Here is a 13,085-nt window from a genome sequence, read left to right on the forward strand (position 1 = left end):
TACAACATTTGGCAACCAGAAAAATGTCATGGAACACCAATGGTATCGGTGGCATCTATGGAACAGCTGCAGTATTTTTTTTATAGAGGTCCTCTGCTGGCACTGCTTTTGTTAGGCACATTGATGAGAGTATTATTTATGGTGGCCCTCTTCTGGTATTATTTTTGTTAGGCACATTGATGAGAGTATTATTTATGGTGGCCCTCTTCTGGTATTATTTTTGTTGGGCACATTGATGAGAGTATTATTTATGGTGGCCCTCTTCTGGTATTATTTTTGTTAGGCACATTGATGGCAGTATTATTTATGGTGGCCCTCTTCTGGTATTATTTTTGTTAGGCACATTGATGAGAGTATTATTTATGGTGGCCCTCTTCTGGTATTATTTTTGTTGGGCACATTGATGAGAGTATTATTTATGGTGGCCCTCTTCTGGTATTATTTTTGTTGGGCACATTGATGGCAGTATTATTTATGGTGGCCCTCTTCTGGTATTATTTTTGTTGGGCACATTGATGGCAGTATTATTTATGGTGGCCCTCTTCTGGTATTATTTTTGTTGGGCACATTGATGAGAGTATTATTTATGGTGGCCCTCTTCTGGTATTATTTTTGTTGGGCACATTGATGAGAGTATTATTTATGGTGGCCCTCTTCTGGTATTATTTTTGTTGGGCACATTGATGAGAGTATTATTTATGGTAGCCCTCTTCTGGTATTATTTTTGTAGAATAAATTGATGGCAGTATAATTTGTGGAGTGTTTCTGTTGGTATTCTTGTTGGGCACATTGATGGCAGTATTGTTTCCAGAAGCCCTCTGATGATTATGGGGAACACTGATAGCAGTATTTTGTATGGAGGCAATCTGTTGGCACTATTTATGAGTGTCCCTCTGTTGGAATTATTGTTTACAGGCAGTTTACCAGATGGGGTTTCTCTGCCGGTACAGTTTTATAGGGTGCACTCTGCTGGCACTGTCATTGAGGGTCCTATGTTTGTAAGCAGAAGTTACATAAAATTGGTAAAATGACCCTTGTGTCTCAGGTATCTAATATTATACATAGTGTCACATGACTCAGGTCTGATCGCCACACTGATCCCGCACACACATACAAGAGATGAGTTTTATTTTATAGTTTATTACACCCCAGTCATTTACATCAATATTTTACATGAATCTACAATCTACACTCACATTAAAATGTCTCTGCTACCTTTACTTTTTTCCGCAGTTTAACATTGAGAACTACAAACAATATGACAATCAAGACGACGGCTAGTAGAAGCGCAAATTCCACATATAAGGCGGTCATCGCATCCGAGGTGGAGACTTTCAGGCCAAGAAAGTCCACGACTGGCGGTTCCTGCACTTCTGGGGGTGCACCTGTGGTGGTGGTGCTGGTGCTATTGCTGACTGTGGCCCTGGATGTTGTGCCTGCTGGAAGAAGATCAAGAAGAATGTCAATCACATTACTATGACCAGGGCTGGACTGGCCTATAAGAAAACCAAAGCTGTTTAACCAGGGGATCTGACATAGCTACTGAGCATGTGTGACCACTAGCACTGGGTATGTGAGATGGATATTCTAAGAAGGAATAAAAACAACAGCAGGGGGTGCTGTGTAACTTCAATATCTAGACCCAGATATGATTATGTAGATATATTATTATAGGTAAAAACTATTGATAGGTCATAGACCAGTAATCCAACTCTGTAAATCTTCTGCACTAACCTTCAGGTTCCGGAGCTAGACAAGGATGAGACCCGTTATGTGGATCAGGGAAGCCATTGCACTGAACCAGAGATCTGTAGTATTTCACAGACGCTTTAGGGAGGCGAGGCAGATTTGGGTCCGAAAAATTCACATAATATAAACCAAAGCGTTCAGCGTAACCAGATGCCCACTCAAAGTTATCCATCAGACTCCAGGCCGAGTATCCACGGAGATCAACATCATCGTACTTTACAGCTGAGGAACAGAAATGTAAGAGATAGAAGTATAATACTAAGCAACATTATAGTAATTACTTCTATATAAGAGCCGTAATATAGTAGTTATATTCTTGTATATAGGGGGCAGTATTATAGTAGTTATATTCCTGTATATAGAGGGCAGTATTATAGTAGTTATATTCCTGTATATAGGAGCAGTATTATAGTAGTTATATTCCTGTATATAGGAGCAGTATTATAGTAGTTATATTCCTGTATATAGGAGCAGTATTATAGTAGTTATATAACTGTATATAAGAGCAGTATTATAGTAGTTATATTCTTGTATATAGAGGGCAGTATTATAGTAGTTATATTCTTTTATATAGAAGTAGTATTATAGTAGTTATTCTGTTGAGGGAAGAAACAGAGTGCTGCACCTCACACCTATGGCTGATACTAGTGCCGCTAGGCTAAATAAAAAACACATCAGAATTTTGTGTATGAATTGATCAAGCCATACTGCCCCATGTACCTCGTGCCGGTATCTGATACACATGGGTCCCTACACTAAGTCCACACCGTGCCAGTCAGTGGCCACCAACCCCGCAGGCGTGCACAGTCAGGGAACGGGGGCCATGGGACGGCCCTGCGACCCCCATGCCACAGGACCAGACCCAAAAACACCACACCAGAACCCGGCCAGCACCGCCGGCGGAGAAGGTCGCCCCCAAGCAGCACAAGTCTGGATAAGGTATTACACTCACCATAGCTGCAGCAAACAGAATGGGAAAAAACAGGAGGGATTAAAACCATGTGCACTCAGGTGTCTCCTGCTAATTGCGGTCATGTGGGTCTCACCAGGAGGAGTGCAAAACACGGAGAAAAGAGAGAAACAAAATGCGGTTCAGGGAAGAAACAGAGTGCTGCAATGGTAAGTGTAATACCATATCCATACTTGTGTCGTCTGGGGGCAGCCTTCCCCGCCGGTGGTGCTGGCTGGGTTTTGGTGGGGCTTTTTGGGTCTGGTCCTGTGACATTGGGGTTGCAGGGCCGTTCCATGGCCTCCCTTCCCTGCACGTGCACGCTTTGCGGGGTTGGCGGTCGCTGACCGACACGGTGTGGAGTTAGCGTAGGGACCCGTGTGGACCAGAGGACCTGCGCGGTGGTACACGGGGCAATATGGCTTGATCAATTCATATACAGACACTCTGGTGTTGATTTTTAATATAGGCCTAGCGGCATTAGTATCAGCCATAGATGGGATGTGCAGCGGTTCCATTCTCTCCAGTTCGTGTATTATAGTAGTTATATTCTTGTATATAGGCGCAGTATTATAGTAGTTATATTCTTGTATATAGGAGCAGTATTTTAGTAGTTATATTCTTGTATATAGTAGCAGTATTATAGTAGTTATATTCTTGTATATAGGGGCAGTATTATAGTAGTTATATTCTTGTATATAGGAGCAGTATTATAGTAGTTATATCCCTGTATATAGGAGCAGTATTTTAGTAGTTATATTCTTGTATATAGGAGCAGTATTATAGTAGTTATATTCTTGTATATAGGCGCAGTATTATAGTAGTTATATTCTTGTATATAGGAGGCAGTATTACAGTAGGTATATTCCTGTATATAGGAGGCAGTATTATAGTAGTTATATTCCTGTATATAGGAGCAGTATTATAGTAGTTATATTCCTGTATATAGGGGCAGTATTATAGTAGTTATATTCTTGTATATAGGAGCGGTATTATAGTAGTTATATTCTTGTATATAGGTATTATAGTAGTTATATTCCTGTATATAGGGGGAGTATTATAGTAGTTATATTCCTGTATATAGGAGCAGTATTATAGTAGTTATATTCCTGTATATAGGGGCAGTAATTTAGTAGTTATATTCTAGTACTTAGTGGTGGACAGTATTATTGCTAGCGTTCTATATAATTCTGTACCTTTTAGCGCCTCATTTATATAATTCTTATAATAATGTATTCTCCATTCATCATTCAGGTTTGTCCCGACCTCAGATATGCCATTTTCTGTGATATATATGGCGGGGTTGTTAAACTCTTCTTTTATCCAGCGTAATAACCTTCTTAGGCCAAAAGGTGTCACTTTCAGCCAAATGCTTCCAGATCCAAGCCAGGTCCGTTCGCTCCATAAATAAACCCCCCTGTAATGATATAGAAAAAAAACCCATCAAATGTAATTTTATTTTTTTTTTTAAACAAATTACTGTATATTCTATTTGTCAGCCATCACCTGTCCCCTTCATAAGCCTGGTAGTTTATATCATAGCCCAATGCTTGTCCAACCAGACATGTAGTGTAGTGGTTGAGGCCAAAGAAGTCGTATGTCCCTTTTATTCTTTGCTTCTCACTTTCTGTAAACTCTGGGAGCCTGGGGATAAAAAAAAAAACATATATATATTGAAATTATTATTCATACTATCAGATGAATTTGATACAGTCAGCTGTGGTAGGGATCACGGGTATGTATGAAGAATAAGCCAATGTACACACAGAGTTAAAAAAAAATATTATATATATGGTTGTAATTGATGCCACATCACTTCCCCTGCCCTCCATCTGATAGTTGACTGCCTATACACAGCATGAATAGATAACTGCCAAGTAGCAGCTGGTGGGTGGAGTTTGTTGTTGCTCATGTATATCCAGGACTACTGAGCACATGCACATAATGAAGAGGACTGCTTATTGTCCATGTTATTCAGATCGATAACTCTCAATCAGCTGCACAGAACAATGTGATACATCATTCTGTTCAGCTTCTCTGTCACTAGTTTATGCTTCCCTTACAAAGGACAGCATAAACCTGCTGACAGAGTGTCTTTAAAGCGGAACCCTCTGTCATTGTCAGTATACTCACCGGCTCTGGGGCAGCCCTGCAGCCAGGCTCCTCTCTCGGACTCTAGACTTCATAATTTCTGGATAGTCCCCAGTTTTAAAGATAGGATATCCAAACCAACCCGCGAAAAACTGCATGTCAATGAAAATAGAAAATTATCAGTACATTAACACTATTATGTGTGGTGATCCAGAGGAAGGCAAAAACCTTTATAAGGCAAATGTCAATTGCCCCATCACATGGAAAAAATTCTTCCCGCCTATCAGTGAGTAGGACCGCCCACCAGACTCCTAAGACCAAAATTAGTTATACCTGGTTATTTCCCTCTAATATATATATATATATATATATATATATATATATATATATATATATATATATATATATATATATTATATATCAGTCTGCTCAGCTCCTCCTTCTCTATAACATGATGCCTACTGGGCTGCAATTTCAATGTAACAGGTTTTATCCTTGATCCCTCAAACAGATGTTACATACCATCAAATACCTATATGCGGCATCCACGTCCTCTTGTTTATAAGGATTAATAGGTTCGGCCCAGTCAGAGTTGAGGGTGATGGAGATCAGACCGCCCTGAGAGGCTCTGTACTTATCATTATACAGGTGCCATACTTCTGCATGGGCTTTAATCAGGTTATGTCCCACCTTATATATACCAATCCCTGGGGACTGGATTCCTAAGAGGAACAAGAAACCAGTATAACAATAAACCACAAATATAAAGATTTGTAGGTAAGGAGATAAAAGCCAATGTAGCAGAGAACATTATACACATGGGTTGTTATATAGGAGACTACTACCCAGCAACAGGGTGAAAATGAGTGTATGTATACGTGGGGGGGGGGGGGGGGTTATATACCAGTCTAGTGCCACTTTCACACCCTGGGCAGATGGACAGTGGCCCTTGATGTAAGTTGTGGATAAAGTGAGCCAGACAGGAAAGTAGATGAACACAAGGCACATTTCTTTACTGAATAACTTGTAGGCAAATCTTCCAGTATAAGGAGGTACAGTTGTGGAGTGCGCTAATAGAAAGCAAGGTATTTGGAGTCTACAGAATCGGTCTATACACCACTCGAGCCCATTGGAAATAGTATACTAGTCCATTGCTTCATTACTGAGAGGTGAATACTAGTAGGCTCATAGCAGATATAGTAGTAGTCAATGGTTTGAGCTGCAATGCCGCCGACCATGGGGTGCAAGTAATGTGTTGTGACAGCCATATCTATAGACCTGGCCTGAAGCCCTAAAAGGCCCAAAATGTGCTATAGGGCTTTTGAAAAATGTCTTTCTAAAGCCTGCTTTGTGTGTTTGTATCTCCTCCTTGGTTATCCCTCAGATTGGACAAGGTGTTTACTGTATTCTAAGCAGTCCTGAGCATTGAGGCCTAACTAATAGAAGAAGGGGAAATACCCTCTTGAGCCTGTCTCATTCTACCACTAATGCCACTAGACTTGACAATGTCTGACAATCAACATTTCAACCAGTTGGCGCTGCTATACACGAAGCACACGTTAAGGTCTGGGGGAACTCATTGTCTGTTTGTTTGTCTGAGTGTTTGTGAGCAGCTTCCCGCATAGTAAGAGATAGACCAGTAGAAAGCTGCAACAACCCGAGCTAGTGAACACTGCCTTACCTGCATGTACATTGTAACTATCTTCACTTACCTAGGCCAAAAGAACTACAATAAAGATATTGGGGGAGATTTATCAAACATGGTGTAAAGTAAAACTGGCTCAGTCGCCCCTAGTAACCAATCAGATTCCACTTTTAATTCCTCACAGACTCTTTGGAAAATGAAAAGTGGAATCTGATTGGTTGCTAGGGGCAACTAAGCCAGTTTCACTTTACAGCATGTTTGATAAATCTCCCCCATTATCTTTTTAAGTCTCTCACTCTTTGCCGGTAATGAGATGACTCTGCAAACTTTGCTCCAGTCTGCACAGCAAAGCTGAAAAGTAAGCTGCTGAAAACAGAAAATGTCTGCCTATTATGAGTGTTGCAGTGTGTAATCTGGTATATTTAAGTGTCAATAAAAATATATTATAGTAAATCTGCCAGTTTTTACAACAGGTTTTTCAATGACTATAATGTATAGTAATTACCTGGTGCAAAGGATCCTTCTCCATAGCCCAAGTTGGCAATGATATACGGCTCATTCAGAGTGATCCAGAATTTTACTTTGTCACCCAGTCTTTGGAATAGAACTTCAGCATAGTCCTTAAACCTATCTATTATGGTCTCGTTCTCCCAACCACCGACGTTCTGCAAAGCTTGAGGAAGATCCCAATGATATATAGTGACCTGCACAGATTAAAGCATGTTGAGTAGTGTCAACGGATATAGTCACCTACATTGTGGATTTGTTGTTGAATCAGGTTTGTGAATGGGGGGGCTGTTTTATCACCTGTGGTGTAATACCGGCAGCCATCATGCCATCGATCAGACGAGAGTAGTAATTGACTCCCGCTTCATTGATGTGATCCTTTGTGCCATCTGGGAGAATTCTAGGCCAGGAGATTGACAATCTGTAATGTGAGACCCGAAGGTTCTTGAGAAGTTCCACGTCATCGTCAATCCGGTAGTAGCTGTTGCACGCCACGTCTCCATTAGTACCATCGACAATCTTATTTGGTGTATGAGAAAACGTATCCCAGATACTGAGGCCTTTTCCATCCGCCCTCCAGGCCCCTTCAATCTAGAAGGAAAGAAATTTTATTTTTCTTTAGTGCATTTTATTTTAGTACATTCAAATCAATTTCAAATGGAAAAAAAATGCAAGAATTCTTTTATGCTTTCACGAGAAAAGACTGGTTCGAAATTTGAAAAAAAAAATTTAAAATTTTCCAATTTTTAAAACTATTTAACAGCAAAGGTATCTAGTCTAAAGTGAAGATGTCTCCTACAGCTCCAAGATATATTTTACCTGAAAAGCTGAAGAGGCTACACCCCAAGCAAAGTCATTCCGGAACTCTCCGTATAGAAATTCCTCATCCTTCTCCATGGGGATGCCATTATTACCAATGACTTCAGCATAGTAAATAGCTGTGCGTTTTGCAGCCCTTGCACGTGTAGGGTGATTGAAATCCACATGGTGAAGACCAAACCGGAATCTGTATCCTTGATCCCACTCGAAGCTGTCCATAAGAGAGTTGATAGAGTAGCCTCTCAGATTCACACCGTCTAACTGAGAGCTTATAGGGAAGAAAACAGAATCATTGTAGTTGCACCCCGTACTGGTATCTACCTATATATAACTAACAAAGAAAGTCTCTCCACATCTACTCAACAATAACTATTTCCCTTTGCAGACATTTTCTATTTTTGTTTGTGTTTACAGTATATATACCTTCTGCATACAGATATATATATAGAGGAGTGTCACACTTCAGTGCAGTTTACAGCATTTTACTTCAATAGAGATGATCTGCAATACCCAACATGGACAAATGTGGCGCTGGTTTTCAAGGAACCATTATTGTTTGTCATTTGACACTCTATACATTATATCTTGGTCTTGTGAACTGTTAACAGATCTGTTGATTCATCCCCCAAATTTTGGGCTACTAACCTTTCAGGGCTTCGTCAATATATGTCTTGTGATAGGAAATTCGAGCAATGTCGTCAAAATCGGTGCTCCTGTCCATTGCAACTCCATCTCAGTGATATATATAGGGACAATCTTCGTACTCTTCTTTCACCCAGTTAAGAAGCCTCCTGAGGCCCCAGGCTACTGCTTTGACGTTCTCATCAGCCGTGTGCGGCCAGCTAGCATCAACCTCTTCTGTAATGTCAAGGTCATTTTGGAAAGATGGGGAAGAAAGGATTGCAGTTTTATGTTGAATATTTTTGTGGAGTAGATGTTTATGGAGAAAACATCAGCTGTTCCTTGAATGTAGGCCTTCTCCTCATCAGTAAAAGCGGAAGTCTAGAAGATTGGAGACCTTGTAGCTCACTCTTGCGGCCACCTGCCATTTCATTACCTGGGTAGTCACCATTTTGAAGATTGGGTGTGCAAACCATCCCAATGTGAATTGCAGGTAGCGATCTGCAGCTTCTATGTCCCTTGGTTCTGTGTGGTTCTTTGGGTTCCACCAGTTAGTGTTGAGGCTCAGAGAAATGACACCTCCTTGACTTTTTCGATATTGCTCATCGTAGGTATGATAGACTCTGGCATGGACTTTGATAAGATTGTGAGCCACTCTGTACGGAGCATAACCAGGATCATCTTTCACTCCAGGTGGATAGAGACCAGTCCATAACAGCAGTTACATGGTGTGGGTTGGTGAAAAGTCATCCAGAACTTGACCCTATCTCCAAATGTTTTAAAACAATAGTCTGCATAGCTGTGAAATGCCTCAAGGACTATATCACTCTCCCAGCCACCGATGTCCTGGAGAGCCTGAGGGAGGTCAAAGTGGTAAAGGGTGACCATTGGTGAGATGTTGTTTGCCAGTAGGCCATCATGAGCTGTTATAATACTCCACACCCTTAGTATTGACCGTGCCCTGTCCAGTTGGGAAAATTCTAGACATGAGATGGAGAAGCGATAACTGTTGACGCCTAGACTCCTCAGCATATACAAGTCCGCACCAGCTGGTGGTAAACTATCGCAGGCAATGTCTGCGTTGCCATTATCGAAAATATTTCCTGGGATATGTGTAAAAGTGCCCATATACTTGGTCCTTTTCCATCTTCATTCCATCCTCCTTCAATCTGAAATGCTGAGGTCGAGACTCCCCACTTAAATCACTTGGAACAGTAGAATAATGGTACATGTCCTTTCAAAAAGCCGATTGTCCTGAGAAACCTCTCCCATACCACTTTAGCCTTTGAGGGGACTTCTGATGCTGGTAGAGCTGATGTGTTCTCATACTGCCCATCTGTGCATGATAAACTTTTTTGGCCAATTTCGTGATTGGAAGCCATTATTTTCAGCAATGCTGGAATGAGATAAGCGATTGCTGGGGGTTCTGGGTCTGTTTCCATTTTCAAATCTACATGATGTAAACCAAATCTTGACGTATCCTTGAGGTCCCTCAAAGCCATCCAGGAGGAGCGGACTATATAGCCATGTTACAGTCACATTGTCAGAATGTACAGCTGCAACAAAATAATAGTTGATAGGGTAAGGGTAGTGTATCAACACACAAAAACTCACATGCATTAATACTAGAAATTTAATTTGTTTCTAAATCTCAGATATTGTAATATCATCTATTGTTCTCTGGTTACCTTTCCAACCAAAATTGTCTATATTAAACTTAAAACACCATGTGTTTACCTTCAGAGCTTCATTGATGTAAGCCGTCAAGTAGTCCACCCGATCCTTGTCATTGTACACCTCTACAGTGTATGGGGTTGGCATACCATTTCCGGTTATATATATTGGGTAGTTGTCCTTTTGTGTATTCTATCCTTGACAAAGTTCAGAAGCCTCCTGAGACCCATGGCACACGTAGAGCCATGGAGAAGAAGTGGACGGCCATGAAGGACAGCTGTGGTGCGAATCTCCAATGTTATCATAATGAGCCACACAGCTACCACTTTCGGAGCATTGACCATTCGGGAAGTATAGTGGGAGATGCCAAGGAAATCTGCAGTGCCTTGATATGGGCCTCTCCTCCTCAGTAAATGTGGGAGCTGAGCCACTGTAGAGGAGCAGAGTATTATGTGATTGACTTGTGTCTTAAGAACTTCTGGGAGTCCCATTGACAAGAATTGGATGGGCAACCACCCAAGCATGAACTGGAGATATCGCTCGGCGCACTCACATCATCTGGATTAGTAGGGTCTTGTGGTTCTCTCCCATGTTAGAATTCGAGAGATTCCACCTGACCTTGTTGCGTAGGCCCGGTACTTGTCATTATAAACATGCCAGGCCTTAGCGTGAGCTTCACAATGTTGGTGTCACCTATAAGGTCAAATATAGAAGAATTAATCAGTGAAATGCTCATCCATTCCATGTAAAAAAAAGCTTAAAAAGACTGAGGACTAGATGGGTCTCACGGGCACTGGAGCACCACTAATCCAAACTTTGACATTATATCTATGATATACCTGATACACTAATAAATAGGACAATAGGACAAGGAAAATAATTGAAAACTTTCTAAAAATTATTTTAACAAATAGTATTTTCTAAAAAAAAAATAATAGCAATATTTAGATTTGGTTTCTGTTTGTACCTTGAAGGAGGGCAATTCCTGGAATCACTGACCATGGGCGCATGTGTGGTGCCGTAACCAGCATAATCACCACCCAAGGTTCATGGAATGTTTCCAGTGTTTGACTATTCCAAAAGTGCTGAAGCAGAATATATGCATATTCCATAAACGCCTGGATGGTGGATTCATCCTGCCAGCCCCGGACTCCTGCAGAGCTTGGGGCAGATCCCAGTGATACAAATGACACCATCGGTGTGATGTTTCTTTGATTAACCTATCAATAATCTGTTGTAATACTTCACTCCGGCTGCGTTGACTTTGGATTTCAGTCCTGTTGGGAATATTCTGGACCAGGAGATGGAGAAGTGATAGACCTTAGACTGGAGGCCCTTCAGGAATACAATTCATAGTCATCTTGTAATAGGTGTCGCAGGCCACATTGGCGGTTGCAGCTATCAGCGTGACCATTTTGCCCGAAAAACATCCCATATAGATTGTCCTTTTTCCCCCTCGGCCCCAGCCTCTTCTACTTTGAAGGCTGAAGAGGAGGAGCCATAAGGAAACCATCGGGGAATGTGCCCGCAAGAAGGCGTCTCTCTCTGCTGGTGTCTGGCCAGAAAATTTCTCCCAGACTGTGGTAAATGATGAGCCGGGATGATAAAGTCTTCTCCACAGGATTCTGAGATCTATAAGATACAGGAGAATATGTTAGTATATAGAACATTAATACCAAGGTCTTTATTTAATTAAGATCTACAGTTTGAGGGTTCTTAAGTAAGGATGGTCCGAACCTGCCTAGGTTCGGGCTCGTACGAAACCCGAACCTCTGCAATGATTCCCGCTGTCTTAAACCTCCATGCAGAGGGTGGATACAGCGGGAAGACCGCCTGGAAAACTGGGATACAGCCTAGGCTGGGCTGTATCCCCGGTTTTCCAGTCGGTCTCCCGCTGTATCCACCCTCTGCACGGAGTTAAAGACAGCGGGAATCATTGCGAGAGTCCGGGAGTCGAACCCGAACCTCGGCAGGTTCGGACCTTCCCTATCTTGAGTCTCTTGATTTGTAATCAATATTAGGGTAATGTGGGCACATGACCTCTGTGTATGCGCACCACAGAAGCTAGCAGGGGATGGCGAGGTATTCTGGGCACATGCTCAGCTATGAAGCATGGGTGGTTACTCCTATATACTTCAGTGAAACAATCACAAACATGGCCAATTATTCTCCATCTGGTTTCCTTCTCTATGTAGCCCCTGGCTTGAAGGTCTGGGAAGTGAATGGAAGTTGAAATGGAGTAACCCAATATGGCACATGGAGTTTCACTCACTTTACTGTGTATGTAGGATCTCAAATTGTTGGCCATTTGATGACTACCCAGCAATCTGCAATCAATTGAGCCTGGATAACCCTTTTAAGACATGTCAACAGGAGATGCCACTGGTTTATGGCTCCTTTGGCTTTTCTCTCTGAGCAAAAAAGACCAGACATAATATACATGAGGAGAGCCAAGTTTGGCCAAAGTTTATTGACCCAGAAGGGGGAGGAGTATGTCGTTTTTTTACAATAGCTATGGCTCACCTTACACTCCCAGCCAGTTGGGTAGGTAATAATTGACTTATGTCGTATCCTATGAGCCTGGGGAGGAGCACTGATTCTGTAATGATACAACACAGTAATATATATAACATTATTCTGCTCAAATCTTTAATAAAAACTGAGTAACTGGGTAAGTAACTATGTCAGTACAGTGGTGCCTTGGATTACGAGCATATTGTTTCTAGGAATTCAAATACTGTTAAATAAAGCAAATTGTCCCATAGTAAATCATTGAAATGCAGAAAATTGGTTCCACACTCCAAAATAATGATTTTTTTTTTAATTCTGTAACATGTAAAACAAATGAAACCAAACATTTAGAAACTAGCTAAATCTGTGTAAGTGCATAAAGATGACAAAACAGCAGTTGAGGTACAGGATGGAACTGCAGATTCCATAATGCAGTAGTACAAAAGCTAGAATAGAGAAGCAGGGATGCTGTTACAGGTCTGTGTGGTCACATGACAGCAGTGGGAAGGGTGTGTGTGT

At 41.4% G+C, this 13,085-nt stretch overlaps 1 pseudogene; it reads right to left on the reverse strand.

Annotated features, from left to right (window-relative positions):
- Nucleotides 1-848: 848 nt before the first annotated feature.
- LOC138775299 (lactase/phlorizin hydrolase-like) lies at nucleotides 849-11,687 on the reverse strand (annotated as a pseudogene).
- Nucleotides 11,688-13,085: the final 1,398 nt, after the last annotated feature.

Source organism: Dendropsophus ebraccatus, unplaced genomic scaffold (assembly GCF_027789765.1).
Source record: "Dendropsophus ebraccatus isolate aDenEbr1 unplaced genomic scaffold, aDenEbr1.pat pat_scaffold_1495_ctg1, whole genome shotgun sequence".
Lineage (NCBI taxonomy): Eukaryota > Metazoa > Chordata > Amphibia > Anura > Hylidae > Dendropsophus > Dendropsophus ebraccatus.